Source organism: Ailuropoda melanoleuca, chromosome 11, assembly GCF_002007445.2.
Source record: "Ailuropoda melanoleuca isolate Jingjing chromosome 11, ASM200744v2, whole genome shotgun sequence".
NCBI classification, from domain to species: Eukaryota; Metazoa; Chordata; class Mammalia; order Carnivora; family Ursidae; genus Ailuropoda; species Ailuropoda melanoleuca.
The window spans coordinates 61,767,321-61,792,005 of NC_048228.1; the positions used below are offsets into that span (position 1 = coordinate 61,767,321).

General features: G+C 36.5%; 1 pseudogene; it reads left to right on the forward strand.

Moving 5' to 3' along the window:
* The first annotated feature begins 22,117 nt into the window (after window positions 1-22,117).
* On the forward strand, window positions 22,118-23,215 carry LOC100481879 (annotated as a pseudogene).
* The last annotated feature ends 1,470 nt before the right edge of the window (window positions 23,216-24,685 follow it).

Genomic DNA, 24,685 nt, shown 5'->3' on the forward strand with positions numbered 1-24,685 from the left:
TATGCGCTATATTCTTACAATAAAGTATGCTAGAGAAAAGAAAATGTTATTTAAAAAAATTGTAAGGAAGATAAAATACATTAACAGTACCATGCTGTATTTATTGAAAAAAAGTCCACATATAAGTGGACCCAAACGGNGGGCAGCAACACCCTCTCCTGCCCCCACAGTTGAAAATCTGTGTATAACTTGACTTCCTAAAACTTAACTACTAATTATCTACTGTTGACCAGAGCCTGTCTGATAACATAAACAGTCAAGTAAACATATTTTGTATGTTATATGTATTATGCGCTATATTCTTACAATAAAGTATGCTAGAGAAAAGAAAATGTTATTTAAAAAAATTGTAAGGAAGATAAAATACATTAACAGTACCATGCTGTATTTATTGAAAAAAAGTCCACATATAAGTGGACCCAAACGGTTCAAACCTGTGTTGTTCAAGGGTCAACTGTATACTTAAGTAATATTTCAATAGATGCATAAATATTCAGGTACATATTTTAATCTTTGCTATGTAAATGGCTTAAAAGTCACACTAAAATTTGGATGATCTTTAATAACTAATGTGGCCTTCCTTCTAAGTCCCTCCCCTTTGGGTAGCAGGAAATCTATATTTACAGATTTCATCCTTAGTTAAATGATTTTAAAAAATGTAATGAATCAGTCTTTCTGGATAATGATTCAGCTCTGTCTTATTTTTGTTCCTCATTAAATTACTGCTCCTCTTCAAGATGATGTCCAGATGAATATGGGCAGAAAAGCTTGCGTGACCTTGTTAAACAGAAGAAGCGGGTCACTGCATCAGCAAGGTCCCCAGTGGCTACTGTGGGCTCGAAAACATTACCCCTTGTCTGCCTGGCTCTTGTGTTAGGACCTCAGGTTGGTGTCAACAGATGACACCACTCATGCCCTGTTTACCCCTTCAACCTTTTCTCAGTAGCCCTTCCTATTGACATGACTTCCACATAACCCTCACTGGTTAAAATCATTTTTGAAGCCTTACTGTATTTTCATTCACCTACTGACCCATATGTAGCCTTTGAGTCCAGTCTGTCCCTACAATGGCCTGGCCCTGTTGGCATACCTGCCCTCATTTCAACACACCTTCACATAGCAACCAAATGAATCTTGCATGTAAACTACATACACACTCCCTCCTTCTCTCTGCCCAAGCTCATAGCTCTGTCTCCTGGAGTGACCACTTCATTTTAATTCCATTCCTTTCTGCCTTCAGTGTTTTTCAGAACCTGATTTTTAAATCATTGACCTCACCGCCCTCCCTACTCTCACCCATTTTGAGTTTAAATTGGATTAGATCCTTGGCTTGGATTGGAGACTCAGGTTATGATCCCGGGGTCTTTGGGATAGGCCCACGTTCAGCTCTCCGGTCAGCGAGGAGCCTGCTGCTACCTCTCCACCTGCCCCTTCCCCCTCATGTTCTCTCTCTCTCTCTCTCTCAAATAAATAAATAAATAAATAGATAAATAAATCTTTTTTAAAAACCCTTCTGCCCTTTGATAGGTTAAATGTAAGCTAAAATAAATTTAGAAAAAATCATTCTATTTTATGAAAACTGGTTTTGAAAACTTTCTGAACAATCTTATTTTGAATGTCAAAAGTTTATCATTCCTTCTTTTTTATATATCTTATGTAATAATGTCCTCCATGTAAAAGAATACCTTGGGTCGAGTAGGAAGATCTCATGATAAGAAAGGCATAAAAAATCATATTAATTTTCTTTCAAAATGTTCTCCCATTACATATACATAAAACAAGTCTTAAAATTAATATTAACGCTATTTTGATGGTGTAGTCATAGGTGATTTTTACTGCTTTCTTCGTAAAATTTTTCCCAAATGATGATGCATTATGCTTAAAATCAGCTTAAAATATTAAAAAATATAAAATCTAAATCATAGCTATTTATTATGTCTGTGTGGGGCAAAGTGCTTGGTATCTACTAGCCTGAACCATGGAGTCACAGTAAGTAAGTGATAGCTCCAGTTATCAATGGGAGATATTAAATATTTTTTCTTGACAATAAAAAAATTAGAGTAGTACATTTATTTAAACTATTTTTTTCTTTAAACATTGAGGTAATCAATGGTCTAGATTCTGGAATCAACATGAAATAAAGGACACTTATTAAAACATGAATGCTATTCACAAGAGAGATTAGATAAATATAACCCAAATCATTAGAATTCAGCTCAATCTAACAATCTCTAAAATTCTATTTTGACTTAAGGTTAAGCGTGTAGCACTTCAGATTCTACATTCCTCTTGGTGTCAAGTCATTTTAAAAGTTTGGTTGCACACAAAAAGACATTTCTATTCACTATAGCTTTAGTGATTTCAATGACAACACCAAAATAGCTAATCAACAAAAAGTATCCAGTTTAAGTTCAATCAAGAAAGAAAATAAAGCCTCTGCCCTAAGCTCAGGAGGTTTGGTGGTTATTTTTCTAAATTTTTGATGAAAACTTATCTGGATAGAATAATTCTTTCAGATATACTTTGCATCTTTGATGTTGAAAAAAATATTCAAAAATTGTTACTATGTTCATAAATACAAAACTAAAATCAATGGTTGAAAGAAAAAAAGGTGAAGTCATTAACTTTAGTAGTATCATTAATTAAGCAGTTGTTTTTAATCCTCACAAACAGGTCCACATGAGGGCAGTAGACCATGGTAAAGCCTCGAATATGAAAAGTAATGCAAAGATACACCAAGAGGGAAATCATATTCAATTCTGGAATCCTTTCCTTTGGCAAAAGGCATAAACAGTTTAGAAATTACAACCAACCTGTTACCAGTATCTTTCTCATGACTAATCTTTTCTTTTTGTATTCCAAATACTAGCAGGGAAAACTGTTTCCTCTCCCTCCCCTCCGCATAAAAATCCATAAAGAATCTAATCTCACAGAACTCTCAATAAACAAAATCATTCTACTGCTTTTCTTTAAATATTGACTCAGATAAAAATATCCCAGTTAAGTGAAAACTTTTGCTGTGCAGAGAGGAAAAATTGAAAAGGTACCTATTCAATTTGCCATTTTCTTAAAGATTTTATTTATTTATTTGTCAGAGAGAGAGAGAGTGCGTGCAGGCACACAGGCAGGGGGAGCTACAGGCTCCCCGCGGAGCTAGGAGCCCGACACATCCCAGAACCCCAGGATCACGCACTGAGCCAAAGGCAGACGCTTAACAGACTGAGCCACCCAAGTATCCCTCAATTTACTATTTTTAAAGCACTTTGAGGAATGATGATTCCTTTGGTGAAAGGTCCTGACCAAAAAAAAAAGTAGAAACGGGTAATTTTTAATACCAGGCTGCTGAGTCTGAGAAAAAGATTGGGGAGTATATATGTTTGTGTGTGTATGTACATATATGTGCATACAGGTACACATGTACATATCCCCATTATTATCAGGATTTGAAGTAAGGAACAAAGAAAAATGATAGAAATTTTACATTATTTGCCCTGCCTCCCTGTAGTCCAAATATAATCTTCTGTACATCATCTGTTTTCATTTTCCATTCCTGCTACAACAGATTACAGCAAAGCCTGATGCCTTATAACAATACACAACTATTATCTCACAGTTTCTTTAAGTCAGAAGCCTGAGGAAGTTCTCCGTGGATGAAAAGCAAGGTGTCAGCAGGGCTATATCCCTTATAGTGGCTCTGGGGAATAATCCAGCCTGAAGTCGTTCATACTGTTGGCAGATCCAGTTCCATAAAATCATAGGATTGGTTCCCCTTCTTTCCTTGCTGTCAGCCAGGGACACCTTAACTTCTAGAAGCCCCTCTCCAGTGGACTCACATGGCACTCTTACATCTCAGAACCAACACCAGCAGACTGAGACCCCTCAGGCTTGGGATCACTCTGATTTCCCTTCTGCAGCATTTCAACTGCCTTCTGCTGTTGCTGAGTCTTCCTGATCCCAGACAGAGAAAATTTTCTGCTCCTAAGGGCTCACAGGAGAAGCTGGGGCCCACCCAGATAATCCAGGATAATCTGCCTATTTTGAAATTTCTATTCTAAATTACTTCTGCAATGTCCTTTTTACCACGTAGTATGTAACCTTTTTCAAAGGTTCTGGGGATTAGGGTGTGGACATTTTTGGGGAATCATTATTAAGCCTTTCACATCATTTAATTACGAGGAGGCTCTGAAGGGAATAGGAAAGTATGGAGACAGCAAAGGAGGAAAAGACAACAGAGGGATACAAAAATAATTTTTTCTGAGACTATTTTCATCCATGTCCTAATATCTAATATATTACAAGCTCACTCCTGCACTAGTGTCTTTACTCATGCTTTTTGCCCTGCCCAAATGCACACTCTCATTTACACACTGCCTGTCCAAAGCATCACTTGTACTCAGATTCCTAGTAAGATCTTTCTTCCTATAAGCAAACAACCAATATTTATTCAAAGCCTTATTGATTTTTTAATTGTCCAGAATCCCTAAGCATTTCAGAACTGACCATTAGCCCCTACTAATGATTACTAAAATAAATCTCACCTCCTACAAGTAATGTATAAGAGTTAAGAGCATGGGATCTATAGATGAGTGCCTCAATCATACCCCAGATCATATCGCAGATCTGCCACTCAGTAGCTGAGTACCCTTAAGCAAGTTAATAAACTTCTCTGTGTCCCAATTTCCTTTTCCATAAAATAGAAATAACAGTAATATGAATTTAAGTGAGTTAATACACATAAAGTGCCTACAACATTGTCAAGCACATAGTATGCTTTGATTACTATTATTAATAACTACGTAAGTGATTTGAGAATATATCTTATTTTTAGGCTATATTCAATAAGATTCCAAATTCTTTAGTTGTTTGTAATTTTCTGCTATTTGATTTACATATATGCCAGTAAAATATAGGTGAAAATTTTGAAAAGAGCTTTTTATTTCTGAAAGTTCTCTACTTAGGAAAGAATATATTAATGTTCATTAATAGTCACTATTATACACACTTGATTTAATGTCAGTGAAACTGGCAGACTCCTCTTAAAAACTACATATGAGATAAAACTATCATAAAGGAAAGCAAGAGAGTGATGATTTATGGCTACAGGACCATGGTTACCTTTGTAGAGGAAGACAGAAGTTTCCACGTTCTCATGTGGTGATAGCTGGCAGGCAGCAGCTTTCCCTTATGATGAAGCACAGTCTCCCCACTTCCCTATAAGCCCTACGACTCTGTTGTCCCACCCAGACTGCCTCATGCAAGTACGTACACACACACACACACACACACACACACACACACACTTCCTGTGTGCATTAACTATAGCTTGTATCAGAAGCCATCCTTACTTTTAAAATGAGGAAATTTTATTTGATATTCTAGACAGCTCTTTTCAAACAAAAGAAATAAATATACATAAATTTCATTTTGGCCTAAACTGTTAAAGCAAAAGATAGGTAGCTAATGTTGCGATATTATGCTGAGGAGAAAATCTACAAGACAACAAGCAGAGCATAGATGCACCTTCTGAAGGGACTTGGGTCCATACACGTTTCAACTTTATTTAAATTTCTAATAACTGGTGTTTTAAGTGATGTCTTCTACAGTGAATTTTGTTCCACTCTTTTAAGAGAACTAAATTTTAGGCGAAATATATCCTTATTAGTACCAATGAGAAAACATACCATTTGCTCATTCATTTAACTATTATTTATTGTGGTTAGGATAGTGCTTACTAATAAATAATATTAATCACCAGTCTTTTAAGTGATACTGTAGGTAGGGATCACTATATCTTCACTTTTTGGAGACTCTGAGAAAGTAAGTATTGTCCCAAAGGTCATAAATCGTATTATTTGCAATGCCCGATTAAAATCCCATTCTGGTGTACTTCTAAGCCCTTGGAATTTCAGTACAAAGTGCTGTTGCTTATTAACTATCCTACTTCGTTTAATAAACCCCACCCAGTATTTAGAAATTTTTGTTTCACTTTTGGAGTTTAAGAAACATGTATTGAATAAATGTATAAAAGAAATATATCAATTATTAAATTTAAGCATTTGGGGATATTATTCCTTTCTTTCTTCACTTGGGATCTCCCAAAGAAAGAATTTAATAGGAAAATACATTTGAACTATAGCAGCAAACTTAAAATGCTTTTGGTTTAAATAACAGCATACCTGCTATCAGTGGCTTAAACATATGGTTATATTCATAAATCTTGAAAGACAAGAAATTCCGAGGTTAATCCAGCAGCTCACCCACGTCAGGCTTTTCCATCATTTATGATTGTCCAGCTCCACGTGGACCTCATGATCGCCTGAGGCTGCTGCAAGCCTCACAGTCGCATACAACCGGGTTCAAAGGCAAAGGTGGGAAGGGAGGGAGGGGTGCACCCCTTATGCACCCCTCCCTTCCAGTCACAGGGAAACCTTTTCCCCAGAGTCCCTCAGCAGAGTTACTGTTACATTTGTTTAGTCCGAACAGGATCACACAGTTAATCCTAAGTCAGGTAAAAAGGTATAGTGTTAGTATAATTGACTAGATCAACCACTAGTCATGCCCCATGCAGAGTACATTTCTTCCCCCAAATGTGAATAAAATCAGAATTCTGTTTGCAAGACTGAGCGGAGGGATGACTACTTGGTAGGCAGCCAGCAGCAGCAGGGGCTATGTCCTTAGGACTCTCTCCGTGCCACACGGTGGGCAGAGCGCTGTACGTTCCTCAAACATCTTAGAGACAGAAGGCGTTTTCAATACTGTAATTGTCCNTACTGTTGGCAGATCCAGTTCCATAAAATCATAGGATTGGTTCCCCTTCTTTCCTTGCTGTCAGCCAGGGACACCTTAACTTCTAGAAGCCCCTCTCCAGTGGACTCACATGGCACTCTTACATCTCAGAACCAACACCAGCAGACTGAGACCCCTCAGGCTTGGGATCACTCTGATTTCCCTTCTGCAGCATTTCAACTGCCTTCTGCTGTTGCTGAGTCTTCCTGATCCCAGACAGAGAAAATTTTCTGCTCCTAAGGGCTCACAGGAGAAGCTGGGGCCCACCCAGATAATCCAGGATAATCTGCCTATTTTGAAATTTCTATTCTAAATTACATCTGCAATGTCCTTTTTACCACGTAGTACGTAACCTTTTTCAAAGGTTCTGGGGATTAGGGTGTGGACATTTTTGGGGAATCATTATTAAGCCTTTCACATCATTTAATTACGAGGAGGCTCTGAAGGGAATAGGAAAGTATGGAGACAGCAAAGGAGGAAAAGACAACAGAGGGATACAAAAATAATTTTTTCTGAGACTATTTTCATCCATGTCCTAATATCTAATATATTACAAGCTCACTCCTGCACTAGTGTCTTTACTCATGCTTTTTGCCCTGCCCAAATGCACACTCTCATTTATACACTGCCTGTCCAAAGCATCACTTGTACTCAGATTCCTAGTAAGATCTTTCTTCCTATAAGCAAACAACCAATATTTATTCAAAGCCTTATTGATTTTTTAATTGTCCAGAATCCCTAAGCATTTCAGAACTGACCATTAGCCCCTACTAATGATTACTAAAATAAATCTCACCTCCTACAAGTAATGTATAAGAGTTAAGAGCATGGGATCTATAGATGAGTGCCTCAATCATACCCCAGATCATATCGCAGATCTGCCACTCAGTAGCTGAGTACCCTTAAGCAAGTTAATAAACTTCTCTGTGTCCCAATTTCCTTTTCCATAAAATAGAAATAACAGTAATATGAATTTAAGTGAGTTAATACACATAAAGTGCCTACAACATTGTCAAGCACATAGTATGCTTTGATTACTATTATTAATAACTACGTAAGTGATTTGAGAATATATCTTATTTTTAGGCTATATTCAATAAGATTCCAAATTCTTTAGTTGTTTGTAATTTTCTGCTATTTGATTTACATATATGCCAGTAAAATATAGGTGAAAATTTTGAAAAGAGCTTTTTATTTCTGAAAGTTCTCTACTTAGGAAAGAATATATTAATGTTCATTAATAGTCACTATTATACACACTTAATTTAATGTCAGTGAAACTGGCAGACTCCTCTTAAAAACTACATATGAGATAAAACTATCATAAAGGAAAGCAAGAGAGTGATGATTTATGGCTACAGGACCATGGTTACCTTTGTAGAGGAAGACAGAAGTTTCCACGTTCTCATGTGGTGATAGCTGGCAGGCAGCAGCTTTCCCTTATGATGAAGCACAGTCTCCCCACTTCCCTATAAGCCCTACGACTCTGTTGTCCCACCCAGACTGCCTCATGCAAGTACGTACACACACACACACACACACACACACACACACACACTTCCTGTGTGCATTAACTATAGCTTGTATCAGAAGCCATCCTTACTTTTAAAATGAGGAAATTTTATTTGATATTCTAGACAGCTCTTTTCAAACAAAAGAAATAAATATACATAAATTTCATTTTGGCCTAAACTGTTAAAGCAAAAGATAGGTAGCTAATGTTGCGATATTATGCTGAGGAGAAAATCTACAAGACAACAAGCAGAGCATAGATGCACCTTCTGAAGGGACTTGGGTCCATACACGTTTCAACTTTATTTAAATTTCTAATAACTGGTGTTTTAAGTGATGTCTTCTACAGTGAATTTTGTTCCACTCTTTTAAGAGAACTAAATTTTAGGCGAAATATATCCTTATTAGTACCAATGAGAAAACATACCATTTGCTCATTCATTTAACTATTATTTATTGTGGTTAGGATAGTGCTTACTAATAAATAATATTAATCACCAGTCTTTTAAGTGATACTGTAGGTAGGGATCACTATATCTTCACTTTTTGGAGACTCTGAGAAAGTAAGTATTGTCCCAAAGGTCATAAATCGTATTATTTGCAATGCCCGATTAAAATCCCATTCTGGTGTACTTCTAAGCCCTTGGAATTTCAGTACAAAGTGCTGTTGCTTATTAACTATCCTACTTCGTTTAATAAACCCCACCCAGTATTTAGAAATTTTTGTTTCACTTTTGGAGTTTAAGAAACATGTATTGAATAAATGTATAAAAGAAATATATCAATTATTAAATTTAAGCATTTGGGGATATTATTCCTTTCTTTCTTCACTTGGGATCTCCCAAAGAAAGAATTTAATAGGAAAATACATTTGAACTATAGCAGCAAACTTAAAATGCTTTTGGTTTAAATAACAGCATACCTGCTATCAGTGGCTTAAACATATGGTTATATTCATAAATCTTGAATGACAAGAAATTCCGAGGTTAATCCAGCAGCTCACCCACGTCAGGCTTTTCCATCATTTATGATTGTCCAGCTCCACCCTCATGATCGCCTGAGGCTGCTGCAAGCCTCACAGTCACATACAACCGAGTTCAAAGGCAAAGGTGGGAAGGGAGGGAGGGGTGCACCCCTTATGCACCCCTCCCTTCCAGTCACAGGGAAACCTTTTCCCCAGAGTCCCTCAGCAGAGTTACTGTTACATTTGTTTAGTCCGAACAGGATCACACAGTTAATCCTAAGTCAGGTAAAAAGGTATAGTGTTAGTATAATTGACTAGATCAACCACTAGTCATGCCCCATGCAGAGTACATTTCTTCCCAAATGTGAATAAAATCAGAATTCTGTTTGCAAGACTGAGCGGAGGGATGACTACTTGGTAGGCAGCCAGCAGCAGCAGGGGCTATGTCCTTAGGACTCTCTCCGTGCCACACGGTGGGCAGAGCGCTGTACGTTCCTCAAACATCTTAGAGACAGAAGGCGTTTTCAATACTGTAATTGTCCTTTAGACATCATGACACAAATACATGAAGGAATAATAATTCACACAAACCAATACAATAGGTATTTTTATTTTTCCCATCAATCAATAACAAAAGTAAGGGTTAGAGAACATAATTACCTTGCCCAGTATCAGCAAATCTCAGCCATCTCAGCAAAGAAGCTGAGAATAGCTGCGATTCAAGCTCATTGCTGGGTCCAAAGCCGTAGCTCTTAATGACTAAGACACACTACCCCGATGTCACTTGAGGACTGCCATTTAGAGTAATTGAGACAAATTCTTGTTCCATGTATTTCCCTTCTTTACTGTGTAACAGTTTTAATAATTGATTGCTGTTCCTTTGGAATCAGAATTAATATCTATGAGAACATAATGCTGTGCAAAGTATCACAGGTATTGTAAACATCAAAATCTAGTTTCTGCCTTCTTGGAGATAACAGGCCACCTGAAAAACTGGCAGGATGGGGTAGGAAGGCTCTGTATTTTCAAATTTAAAAGGATCTTAGCAAAATTACCCCTTACCCCATCTCTCTGTCTCTCTGTCTCTCTCTCTCTCTCTCTCTCACACACACACACGACCTTGACCAACCAACAACCTTCATAAAAACTAAATATAACGTCTCAACTATTGTCTTGGAAATGAATAAAGACTTGTCTCTCCAGGCTACAACTCTGTATATACAAGTGTTGTTACTGACTGCAAATACCTAGAAAACATCTAATAAAACCAAGTACCTTTCAATCAATGATAGATTAATTGAATTTAATATGGTAGGATTGGAAAAGTCACAGTAACTAATTACCCTTATAGGCTTGTGAATACCTCTAAGTGTGATATATAGTATCACACTTGAGTATTTTAGTTAAGGGTCTTGTTATTAAATTACCCTGGAAACATAAATGTTCGAGGTTATAGAGCTCATTTACTATTTATCTATGTTCTAAGATGGAAGGTCACCTTTTAAGATTTAGTTCTTATATTTTCAAATGTGCTTGTGGCTTATGATATCAACCTTAAAATAATGCAATTATGTTACCTAATGAAATAATAGCAATCAATTCCCACAAATATCTAGAGATATTAAAAATATGCTGCAAAATTGATTGATTGCCTAAACTATATTTTATCAGCCAGTAGCTAGTAAGTCTAACTTAATTACATGATGCGTGCTACCTATCATCTCTTCTCTCATTTCAAATTGAGCAGCCTCTGAAGCATTGTTCATTTGTTTGCAAAATGCCACTGACATATACATTAGCTCTTGTGGTGGCATAAAAAAATCCGTCTTCTAAAAGCTGTGTGACTTTCATAAAGAGTCAGTGTTTACTATCATTCCCTTAAAAGCACTTCTAATTGAAGAACCAGGGGTCTGTTGCACACACATGTGCACATGTGTAATTCTCTTTATAAAGAATAACTCTTTATAAGAGTTCATTTTTGGGTCAATATCAAGCCAATTGATAAATGAATTAGGGCTTCACAAGCATTTTTTTTTCCAGCGGTGAAACAAGAGAAGCAAAAAAACCAGAGAGGTAGGAAGCCTACCTAATACACACCACAGACTGTCCTAGACTCTGTCTAACATAATCTCTTATAAGTGAGACCATCTCAGGGCAGTAGTGGGAATGGTAGCAATTTCTTCATGATGTTGGAGGTAAATAAAAATAATTATATTTAAAAATACTACTACAGGCACGCCTGGGTGGTTCAGTCAGTTAAGTGTCTGACTCTTGATTTTGGCTCAGGTCATGATTTCAGGGTTGTGAGTTCAAGCCCCACATCAGGCTCAGTGCTGAGCCTGGAGCTTGCTTGGGATTCTCTCTCTACCTCTCTCTCCGCTTTCCCTCCCCTCCTCTCTCTAAGTAAATAAATAATATCTTTTTAAAAAATACTACTAAAATTATTAAGTGTCTATCATGTGCCAAGCACAGGTACTCCACAAGTATGCTGTCATCTCAAAGCTTAAAAAAATTATACAAATGTTTTTGATATGTAGGTTTGTCTACATTGGACCCCCTACATACTGAAAGTTAGCTAGTTACAGAGCACATTTAAAAAAAAACAAATTTTGCTTTGGCCTTGTTACTTCAATCTCAATTGTCTTATCAATTAGCAGGGAATTAAATTCAAACAAAAAAGAAATTCACTCCCTCTTTGAGTTTCTAATCATATAATATTTTCCAACATACTTTAGAGTTTTCTTCAAAGCTTTCTTTCCTTCCTTGTTTAGCCATTTTCAATGAAGAGCTTTCAATGCTGTGTTACATACATTTTGTGTTTTTTTAAATATATATTAGAATTATATCTGTATTAATAAAACATTCAGATAGGGCATGCCCTTCACCTTGAACTCAATTGTGCTGTGCAGCAATTCTGTGTGCACTTAGAANGAGTTTCTAATCATAATTACATTTGTAATATTTTCCAACATACTTTAGAGTTTTCTTTCCAAGCTTTCTTTCCTTCCTTGTTTAGCCATTTTCAATGAAGAGCTTTCAATGCTGTGTTACATACATTTTTTAATATATATTAGAATTATATCTGTATTAATAAAACATTCAGATAGGGCATGCCCTTCACCTTGAACTCAATTGTGCTGTGCAGCAATTCTGTGTGCACAGAACCCAATCAATATCATTACAGTGCTTGGTACATATTAATGACCCTTTTGGTCTCCTATCCCCTGAAACCCATAACTTTTACTCAACTGACACTGACATCTGTATGTCATTTGTGTGGAAACCAGATAATCAATATGCTAAAATCCCCTCCCTAACCCATCCCCCCAAAAGAAGTACATGTTCTGAATAATAGCTTAAGACGAGAGTCAGAAAATTATTTCTGTAAAGAGCCAGATTGTAAATACTTCTGAATTTGTGACCATGCCCTATGGTTTTTGTCCATATTACTGTATTCTGCCCTCTTAAAGGAAAACAGCCAATAAATATGTAAACAAATGGGTATGGCTATGTTTCAAAAAATTAGGCAATGAGCCTACATTCGCATTAAAAAAATAGGCACATTTAGATTTTTTTTATGACCAAGAGTGCTCCAATTGGACAGAAATTCCTAAAGATGGCAATTGTAAATTCCAATCAAAATATAGGACAGGGGTTCCTGGGTGGCACAGTCTGTTAAGCGTCTGACTCTTGGTTTCGGCTCAGGTCATGATCTCAGGGTCCTGGGATCGAGCCCCACTGTCGGGCTCTGTGCTCAGTGTGAAGTCTGCTTGAGACTCTCTCTCCCTCTCCTTCTGCCCCTCCTCCCCATGCTCTCTCTCCAAAATAGATAAATAAATCTTTAAAGAAATATATAGGACAAAACAACAAAGAAAAAAACCCAGCAGTAACAATCACCTAAAGATACCAGTGAGTAAGCAAACAGATTTTGAATGTGAGTCAACACTATAAAAAAAAAAGGTGGCACAAGACAAATTTTCATTTTTAAGGCATTATTCTGATGGAAAGCTTTGATCAATACCATGCAGAATCATTATATTTCTGATAGAAAACCTGGAGGCAAGCCATAAGAGACTCTCAACTATAGAGAACATACTGAGGATTGCTGGAGGGGAGGAGGGTGGGCAGATGCCCCAAATCGGTAATCGGCATTAAGGAGGGCAATTGTTGGGATGAACATTGGGTGTTCTATGTAAGTGTGAATCACTAAATTCTACTCCTGAAACCAATACTACACTCTATGTTAACTAACTTGAATTTAAATTTAAAAAGAAAGAAAACCCGAAACTTTTCTGGGCTAAAAAAAAAATTCTTTTTAAATGCAAGACTTTTGGACAAACGCAAAATTGGAACCAGAGAAGGGGAACCCCTAAAAAGCAAAAACTAGAGTCAAGGCACAAATTCTACATTTAGACTGATCTAAATCTCTGCACAAACCCTGAACCATGTGTGAGCTGGATGAACTCAAAGCAGCCCAAATGAAGATCAAAGTAAGAAACTGAGTTTTGAGCCACTTCCAAGTAGATAGAGTTTATAGTTGGAGTTCAAACAATCTCCTGTTAATATAAAAAACATCAACACTATAAAAAAATTCAATGTCTCCACAACAAAATTTCAAAATTTCAAGGCCCGGATTACAAATACAAAAGTATTCCTCATTTGAAGCATCAGGAAAGTACAACCCAGTCAAAGAAAAAACTCAAAAAGAACCAACCATGAGATGAGTCAGATATTTGAATTAATAGACAGGATTTTAAGAAAGTTGTTATGAATAATAAATAAAGAAACACATGCTTGAAAATGAATTAAAAAGGTAACAAATTTTAGCAGAGATATAGGAACCAAAAAGAAAAGAGAAATTCTAAAAGTGAAAATACAATAAGTATGTAAGTAAGTTCATTAGCTGGATGCCAATCGAAATGGAAATGACAGAGAGAGAGCAAACTCAAATATAGATCAATACCAAATATCTCATCTTAAGAAGAGAGAAAGACTTTTAAAAATGGACAGAGCTTCAGCTAGCTGTGGAACATCAAAACGGTAAACATACATGTGAGCCGAAGATAAAATAGAGAACATTTCCCAACTTTGTTGAAAGATATCATATTACAGATTCAAGCTCAGCGAAACCAAAGAGGAAAAGCCAGTCCAACCTTTACATTTTCTCTCTCCTTTATGAGTCCCTCAAAGCAAGCGACAACAATAGAAGCTTTTGTCTGAATCATCACACGACACTTGGATGTTTGAAGAAATATATAGGACTTACATTTTCATTGCTCCTGTGCTATGAAGACTTGGTTCCCTGATCCTCCTAGAACTTTTGTCAGGTAATCCACACTTTCCAATAAATCCCTACCTGCAAAACTAGCTGCAGTGGATTCAGTGGTTTTCAAGGAAACACACTGACCAAGATGACAGTTAGGAACCAAGTGGTTGAGGAAATTTGGATTATTTTTCTAACTCCTCTTATTTGAAGGTAATTAGGATCCAGTTGACTTTAGAAGATGGGACTATTAACTAATAGTATGCAAGAACGTGTTATTTAATTGTATTAAGCCTGTAGGCACATAGAAAGAAATGATGTGAAGGCCAACAGACCAAGGAGCTGTTGTGACAGATGATGAAGAGAAACATGAAGAATTCAAAAGCCTTGGAGAGGCAGCTGCTTTTAACTAGACTAACTTCAATATACAAGCTCAAAAAAAGTAAGATTCTACCTTTTGTTTGAATGGTTGGCTGACATTTTTGAGATCTATTATAAATGAAATTGAGGTACCCAAAATTCATTGAAAGTTCCAAAGATTAAATGATATAAAGTTGATGGAATAGATTTATTATGAGCAACACACCCAAACATGCCTTAATCCTGGCTCTAGAAAGGCTGTGTTATGGGGTGAACGTTTGTATTTCCCAAAATTCCTATCTTGAAGTGCTATGGCTTTAAGAGCTTACTGCTACCAACCAAGGTGATTATGAATTAAGGAAAGAGAAATGTCCAGATTTTTAAAGATTTATTTGACATGGTCTCAGACTTAGTTTTTCTATTGCTGCTATAACAAATTATACAAATTTACAGTCTACACCCCCACACACAAAATTACGGCTCCAAAAGTCCTAAGTCTGAAATGGGTGTTAAAATGAAAATGTCAGCAAAACTTCCTTCCTTTCTGGAGGCTCTAGGGGAGAATCTAGTTTCTTCCTTTCCTAGCTTCTAAAAGCTGCCCATAATTTCTTGGTTCCTGGTCCACTTCTATCTTCAAAGCCAGTGATTANTGCCCATATTTCTCTGTTCCTGGCCCACTTCTATCTTCAAAGCCAGTGATTACTGGTCAAGATTTTTTCATATCACACTTTGACACGATCATGTGCATTTCTTTCATTATAAGGACTCGTGAGCATATTGGGCCTACCTGAATAACCCAGTATAATGCTCCCATCCCAAGGTCAGTTAATTAGTAATCTTTATTCCATCTACAACTCTAATTCCATAACATACCCACAGGTTGCCAAGAGTAAGACGTAGGTACCTTTGGGGGATCATTATTCTGTCTACTACAAGGCTCTAAGCTAACAACTAATTGCTGGCCACACAGGATATTATGGTGATCTAGCAGTGACAGTGGGAATTTATGAGGGTCAAATCAGAAGTCGAGTTTGACCTGAGATGTGCTCATAGTGATCTTAAAAGGCTGGCAATATCATGACGTTGGTTCCCTAACCCATGAAGTAAAGGTTATTTTAAAAGAAAAAGGCAAGTGAAAGCTTTTAAAACCACATTTCTAGTCAAAGTAATAAAACAAAAGCAATATCCCCTTTCTGGGAGAATTGGAAAGATTAGGGCCCACATCAGAATTGAAAGGCACATAGGTGGAAATACCTATTATGTCCTGCAATTCATTGGCCTTTTGGGACCAAAGGGAGGTACAGAAGCCTCTTGCAGTTGCTGTTCCAAATTCAATCTCTTTACTGAAACAAAGTTAGCGCACCCTTTAGTTCACTTAAAACACACACACTTACACATATTTTACCTATATTTTGATTACATTTATATGCATATAATCAGCACAAATCACAGTAATATATAGAATAGACACATACTTTCTCTCTCCCTTTCTTCTTTTTTCTTGGTGATAATGTTAGAGTTGTATCCAGAGATTACTGGATGTTAAAACCAGATTATGAGGATGAGACATCCACTTTTTTTTTTTTTGCTGTAGTTACCACCCATTTAAATTAGAAGCCTTAAATCCAAAGCAAAGTAATTCCTCAGAGCTCTGAATACACTTTATATACTAGGTAGACTTAGCCCATTATGTCAGCAAAAATGAAGACGACTTTACTCAGCTATCTCTTTCAACCACTGGTTCTGAGCGACTCTTAGGGATGGGTGTAGGGGCAGGATTTCCACCCGTAGTGGGAATATAAATACAAATTCTTAGTTATAGATTTTAATATTCCTGCCATGCGAGATTTATGAAACCAAAAAATCTTATAGCTAATAGAAACTTATCAATTGCTTTCACAGCTTGGGCTGAGATGAACATCTCCTACTTAGATGGTATGAGCATTTTCCTTGAAATATTTAAAAACAATGCCAGTGATGAAATTAGGAACATCTGCCAATGGTTTGCTTGAGAGTATTCTTCCTTGTATGCATAAAAATGGAAATAATAGTAAAACTGTAAGGCACCCCATAATTTGATACAAAAAGCTTAATATAATCACATTTTAGCAGCTATTAATATAACTGTGGGGTAGCATATAAGCAAAGACTTAATGCCAAAGAAAGGCAGACTGTTGTCAAAATATTTAATATCTTCCTGGAGCTAAAATAAAGCAATATGTAATATTTAGGTTTATTGTTCCCCAAAACATCAACTGCTAGAGGATGTTTACCAAAGTTGTCCTTCCCTGAATTGTGAAGTTGCAGACAAATAAACCTGCAGGATGACAGAGTAGGATTGTTTCAGGGATACAGTTATGAGGATGTAGTCTTCAGAGATTTCTTTGTAAAACTTATGAATGTCTAAGATAAATATTGTACTATTCTCACCTTACATTGTTTTCTTTCCACATAAATGTTGTTATAGATGATAGTGTGATTGAGATGTAACCTTTAAAAGAAACATTTAATTTCATAGGGCCAAATCATAAAAATCATGCCTACTAACAACAATTTGTAATAATAACTTACACAGTAATTACAGACAACTGAGAGTGGACTCCAATATATAATTACAACACCCTCCCACCTTGAAAGAACCACTGTAATTTCATCTAGAAGTCTCTAAGAAAAGCGAAGTTTACAAAGGCAAGCTTAACTTTGCAAACTTATTTTGGTGGCACCAAGAATTATAATTACATTTCTTTAAATGAAATATATGAAACTAATAACACTTTACTTCCATTCACTATATTTACCTCCTGGCATGAAATCAACTTTCAGTAATGTAAGTACTATACAGCCTAGAGAAACACATATTATGCTGTCAAAGAGAATTAAGACAGATGAGCACTCATCCTAGCTCCTAAGGTCCACCATCAATTACAGTAGCCAGAGGGGGAAAAGATGGAAAGTTATTACCCAGGATTACTCTGATCTTTCTATTATTTGTTGGTACCATCCCCTCACACCCACTGCCACTGTTGAGCTCCAAGCATTAAGCTGAGTAAGGACAGTTCCAAATTACAGAAACAAACAAGAAATGGCTGCTTGTCTCTATTTGGATGCAGGGCCAAGAAAACTTCAATCTGGGGTAGATGCAGGTGAAAACAGGATTGAATGTAAGTTTAGAAGAGTGAGAACATGCACAAAAATGGAACATGTCACAGATGAGTTGGAAGACTTGGCAATAAATAAGGAATACATGTATAGACCAAGCCTAACCGTATGCACTTCTAATCATTTGTTTTATTAGCACCTTTGGCTGAGCCTCTCCATTTTCCTCCATCCCCCGTCACTGCCAGATAACAGTAAAATAGTACTTTCACTACCCAAACACTGAATTTTTAGCCTGAAATAACAGTAAAGTTTCTCCAATGATTGCTTTGGGCAGGTTGAGAAGTGAAAAACTCCATTCTCAATTTGGATCTAGACAAGTCACTTAAAATTTCTGAACCTCTGGATCCCCATTTGAGCAGATGACACTAACGTCTAAGGATTAAAATAGTGTGTACCATCTGTCTACCTGAGTGCCTGGTATATGAACACTCCATACAGGAACTATTCATATTTGTATTTATGAAAACAATGGCAATCATGATATTAAGTAATATCTTTAGTAACCATTCACCTTGATCAACCTGTTTATGACTCCTTCCTATACATGCTCTTCTCTAGCATCCCATCCGAGAGCACAGGCACTAAGCAGTGAAGTTAAACTGCAAAAGAAAAGACTTAAAAGAAAGATCACTCTTCTAACTAAATGGTATCACCCATACTCTACTCCAAAAATTCATCTTTCATGATATAAGAATCTAATAATTTGCTACCTTTCTCCTGAGACTGTTGTACTACTCAAGTGTTTGGCTATTTTGGTCTGTGAAGAATACTTTCCTGGAGTATGAATTATTTGAAAGGAGAAAAGGAAGAAAGAAAGGAAGGAGAGAAGGAGAGAGAAAGGAAGGAGGGAAGGGGCAAGAAAGAAAAGAGGAAAGGAGGGACGGAGAAAGAAAAAGCAAGACGGATTCCCCTTGTGAATAAATAGAGAAGGAATATAAAATAACAGATGAGTTTACTAAGAGATACCATTATAGTCTTAGGGGCTACTGACTGTGATCTTGATTCAATGGTTTTCCTGTGATAGATTTCACTGGCCTATGGAAGCAGAAGTTAAGGACCTGGGTCCTTGTAAGGATACAAACTATATCTAAGATCCCTAGATGTCAATGAGTCCCTGTAATGCCTGAGCACTTTGCAAAAGGAAAATTAAATTTTCCAAAATAATTCCACTTTCAATAATGAGCATCCAGGTAATTTTGGCCAACCTTCCTGCTGAAAGCAACTTTACAAGTAGGACAAATTAAAAACAAAATTCTTGTTTTACTACATAAGAATAAGTTCGTAAGAATTAGCAGGCTCAGTAAAACCAGATTCTTTGGAATCTGGAGAAGTGAAGTGAGCCCTATACTCAGGCTGCTTTTCCTCTAAGGTCTTTTTCTTTATCAAAGATGAGATCAGGAGGCTGAGCTGAAAATTTTATAGCCTCACAGACTCAGGAGATCAAAAATCTTGATCTACTTGGTCTCTAGTTGGGGAACTACTAAATCATCCCCACCACCCTAAGCAGATACTGAAATGGTTATACCCTAGAGGATTAACTGGAATTAAACTATCCCTACTGTACCTAGCATTCAAATCATCTGGATAGACAAGAAAACCTCAAAATTTTGAAATCAGATTAAGGAGAAACTGACTTCTTAGTGTCCTTATGTGTCTGGAATCGTTCTTGAAGGAAGAAAACAATATCTTATCATCAAAAACTTATTATAATTTTTTGTTCAAATAAGCAGTGGGGTTGGGGGAAGACACAGAGACAGAAGAACTATAAACACTTTAGTAACCTGTAACTAGACTATAAAACAGCTATGCTTGTGATGTTTAAAAATAAAGAGGTGGGTGCCTAGTGGCTTAGTCCATTAAGTGTCCAACTCTTGATTTTGGCTCAGGTCATGATCTCAGGGTCCAGGGATCAAGCCCCACCTCAGGCTCTGTGTTCAGCAGGGAGTCGGCTTGAGGATTCTCTCCCTTCCCCTCTTCCCCTCCCTCCACTCATTCTCTCTCTGTCTCCCAGATAAACATTCTTTAAAAAAATATAAAGAGGAATGTCACACTTGAATATTTAAGCAAGAAACTAGCAATTATATAAAATGATTGAATGGATCTGAAAAAAAATCAAATAGTTCTAGACTAGTATGATAAATGCTACAGTCAATAGACTGAGACAACTGAGAAGACAATTAATTCAAGAGGAAAAAAAATAAGAAATTAACTAAAATGAAGCACAGAGCATCCAAAAAGAGTAGGAAATAAAAAAGAGAGAGAAATATGTAGGATAAAGATAAAAGCTGTAATGACGATTTCATTAGAATCTTGGAGAGTACAATGTGGTATGCAATTTTTGATGAAATTATGGATGAGAAGCCTGTAATATCTCAAGAAGGTAAATGAAATGAAATCTATACATACCACATCACACAAAAAGTACAGGGGAAAAAAGATCAGACAAAACAAAAAGGTAGAAGCAATTACAGAAAAAAAGATTACCTCCAAAAAAGGAGCAATTAGATGTTTAGCTGACTTCTCAAGAGCAAGAATAGAAACTGGTTGTAATAAAATTTTCTCTCAAGGGATTCAGAGAAATAACTTACCAACCTAAAATTCAGTAAGTGGGGAAAATACTTTTCAAGGATAAGGCTAGACAAAGACAATTTGAGGTTGAAAAACAAAAAACAAAAACAAAAAAAACAACTTGGTGAATTTACCACCCGCAGCCCCAATCTTAACAACATATCAAAGAAAGTTTTTCAGGCAGAAAAACACTCTTTGAGAGAGAAAGCATAGTAAATGTAGTACAATCATGGCTGGTGGGGTTTTATGGAAGTTAAACTGCTCTATAGTCCTTATATTATCTGGGAGGAGCAAAACAATTTATCAGCCTAGGGCTTTGATAAGTTGTGGGAGCATATGGTAATATCTGTAATAACAACTAAACAGAAATTGATCGTATCTTTAAACTAATCCAGCAGGGGTAAAAAATGATACGGTGATTTTTAAAAAAGGGAAGAAGAGAAATAAACATAGAACAAATGAAAACACACTGTGATAAAAACTATAAAGTCTAAATTCAAAAATTACTTTTAGTATAAAAAGTAATGTTCTATTTTTTTAAAAATTGTCAGTTGTATTTTTAAATCCCTATTGCTTATAGAAAAATATTTAAACATTAATAATTTAAACATAAAGGATATAGATTTGTAAGTTAAATACTAGAAAAAATTTATTATACAAAGAGCTACAGATTGCTGGCATAGATATATTAATATTAGTAGACATCAGAATTAAGCCAAAGGCATTATTAGAAATCAAGATGATCGCTTCATAATGATAAGAGTTTAATTTGCCAGGACCACATAAACATTTTAAATTCTTAAATCTAATAACTGGCCTTGAATATTAAAAAGCAAATATTGACATAAGTACAAGGATAAATGGAAAATCTATGATGACGGTGAAAGCTTTTAATATTTCTCTCTAGGTACATAACAGAAGAACTGGGGAAAAGCAGAATATTTGAGCCACCATGATAATGAAACAGCTGCAGAATGCACCTGCTGGGCAAGCATGCACAAAACCTTTTTTAAACAAATTGACTGTGAGGTGCCTGGGTGGCTCAGTCAGTTAAGGGTGGGACTCTAGGTTTCTGCTGGGATCATAACCTCAGGGTTGTGGGATGACAGGTGTTGGGCTCCTGGGCTCTGCGTGGGGTCTGCTTAAGTTTCTCTCTCCCTCTCCCTCCCCCTCTGCCCCTCCTCCCATTCATGCACTCTCTCTAAAATAAATAAGTAAAAACTTTAAAAACAAAACAAAAATTGACTGTACTGGCCTATAAATCAAGTCTCAAAATATTTCAAAGAATTGAAAAGTTTATTTTCTGCCCATAATAAACTTTTACTAGAAATCGATAAAAAAGTAAAAATATCCAAATGTTTGGAAATCATAATGGAAAATTTAAAACATATTTGAATATTACTGAAAATGAAAATACTAGATATCAAAATTAGAAGATGAGTTCTGGAGTCCCGGCTGGTTCCTATCACAGTCCCCCAGTTGCCCATCTCCTCTTTTCTTTCACCATGACAGATGCCAGGGACCTTGTCCTCACCAAGGACTTCCCAGCAGGTAGAGTGGCCCTGGCCATCTCCAAGGCCATGGCAGCACACTTCCAGTGGGTCAAACTGCTGCTACGGGTACAGCAAGCCCACAAGCAAATCATGCAGATAAGCAATACAGGGGCATTATAGACTGCATGGTTCCCATCCCCAAGGAGCAGGAAGCCCTGTCCTTCTAGCATGGTAACCTGGCCAATGTCACCAGACATGCTCACCATACTTCCCCACCCAAGCTCTCAACTTCACCTTCAAAGATAAATCAAGCAGACCTTCCTGGGTGGTGTGGACAAGAGAACCCAGTTTTGGCCCTACTTCACAGGGAATCTGACATTAGGTGGTGCCCCTGGGGTCACATCCTTTTCTTTTTTTTTTTTAAGGATTTTATTTATTTATTCAACAGAGATAGAGACAGCCAGCGAGAGAGGGAACACAAGCAGGGGAAGTGGGAGAGGAAAGAAGCAGGCTCATAGCGGAGGAGCCTGATGTGGGGCTCAATCCCATAATGCTGGGATCACGCCCTGAGCCGAAGGCAGACGCTTAACCACTGTGCCACCCAGGTGCCCCCACATCTTGTGTTTTATGTATCCTCTTAATTTTGCCCGTACAAGTCTAGCAGCTGATGTGGGCAAAGCTGGGGCTGAAAGGGGATTCTGAAGAGACTAGCTGGTTGAGATCTATACATTTGTTGAGATTAAGGGCCTGTACCAAGGCTTTAATGTGACTGTGCATGGCATTACCTACTGAGCTGCCTACTTCAGTTATCTATGACACTACAAAGGATGTGCTTCTAGATGCCAAGAATACGCACAACTTTATCAGCCGGATGATGATAGAATCTGTCATAGTGGTTGCTGGGCTAACTTCCTATCCATTTGACACTGTTCATCGCCAAATGATAATGCAGTCAGGACACAAAGTAACTGACATGCTTGACTGCTGGGGAAGATTGAGCATGATGAAGGGGCCAAAGCTTTTTTCAAAGGGGCATGGTCCAATGTTCTTGGGGGCATGAGTGGTGCCTTTGTGCTTATCTTGTATGATGAAATCAAGAAGTTGGCATAAGTTATTTCCTATTTCCCTCCCCCACCCTGTGAACAGTCATGTTGTATTATATAACATAACTTGAGCATTCCTGACAGACAGCTAGCTATTTATCAATGGCAACTATTTACTGATTGAAAATGAGAAGCAATAATATTCATCTGACCAGCTGTCTTTTAAAGCCATTTACATGATGATGGGACTCAATTATATTTTTTATTTCAGTCACTCCTGATAAATTTGAAGAAATAAAAATATCTGCAATATTTTGAAAAAGGAAAATGAACTAAAATGGGTTCTTTTGAAGATGTGTTTCTTCTGAAAACACATAACATGTATGTATATATATTAAGAAAGAGGAAAAAGTGAGTCAAGCATTCATCTCAAAATTGGAAAATAAAGAACAAAATAGACTGAAACAAAGTAAAAAAGAATAAAGCAGAGATAAAGTATAATATATATAATTTTTATATATATGTACATATATATAAAATATACTTTGTGGGTCCTATAAAAAGTAGCTTATTTGGGGAAAAAAATCCACTAAACATAAAATCCACAAACCTCTAGTGAAATTGAAGGACAAGAAAAAGAGAGGAGCTACAAATATGCCGTATTGGGCTTAGAAAAGTCCTCACTACAGATCCTATGGTCATTAGGAAGCTAATAAGGAAATAATAAGCAATTTCATAACTAACTGATTTCAAATGAATATATATTAAGTTCATGGTAATTTTATAATTTATCAAAAGTGACACAAAAGATGTAGAAAATCTGAATTTAACTATGGGAGACACTGGATCTATAACTTAAAACTGAATGAGAAAATCTGTGCCACGAGAGATTCTCTGATAATGTTACCAAACACTTAAGAAAGATAGAATACCAGTACATGTTCTTTTTCAAAGATTAGAATAAAACTCACTTAATGAGTTTGGCCAACTGCAAGTTAAAAAAAAAAAAGGTGAGAAAACCAGTAAAAGAAATAAGTTAAAGGCCAATCACAACCCCAAGCAAAAATCCTAAACAAATTAGCAAACTAAAAACAGTAATGTAAAAAATGGTAAAACATTACAACCAAGTTCATTTAATTCCAAGAATGTGAGGTGGATTCAAAGCTGCATTTTTCTTCATTAATAAAGAGAAAATTATATAATCTCAAAATATGCAAAAATATTTAATAAAATCCAAATTTCAGCAAACTGGAATAGAACGAAAATTTCTTAATCTGATAGAATGCCTATAAAAATACAGTCCTGTACTCCTGGTTTCTAATTCGTTGATTTCTGCTCTAATCTTGGTCAATTGCTTCCTCGTGCGTGGATTAGACCTGTCCCTCTGTTGCTGTTCCAGCTTCCTGAGGTGAGAATATAAAAACTGCATTTTAGATTTTTCTATTCTTTTGAGTGAGGCTTGGATGGCTATGTATTTCCTCCTTAGGACTGCCTTTGCAGTATCCCATAGGTTTTGGACCGTTGTGTTTTCATTCTC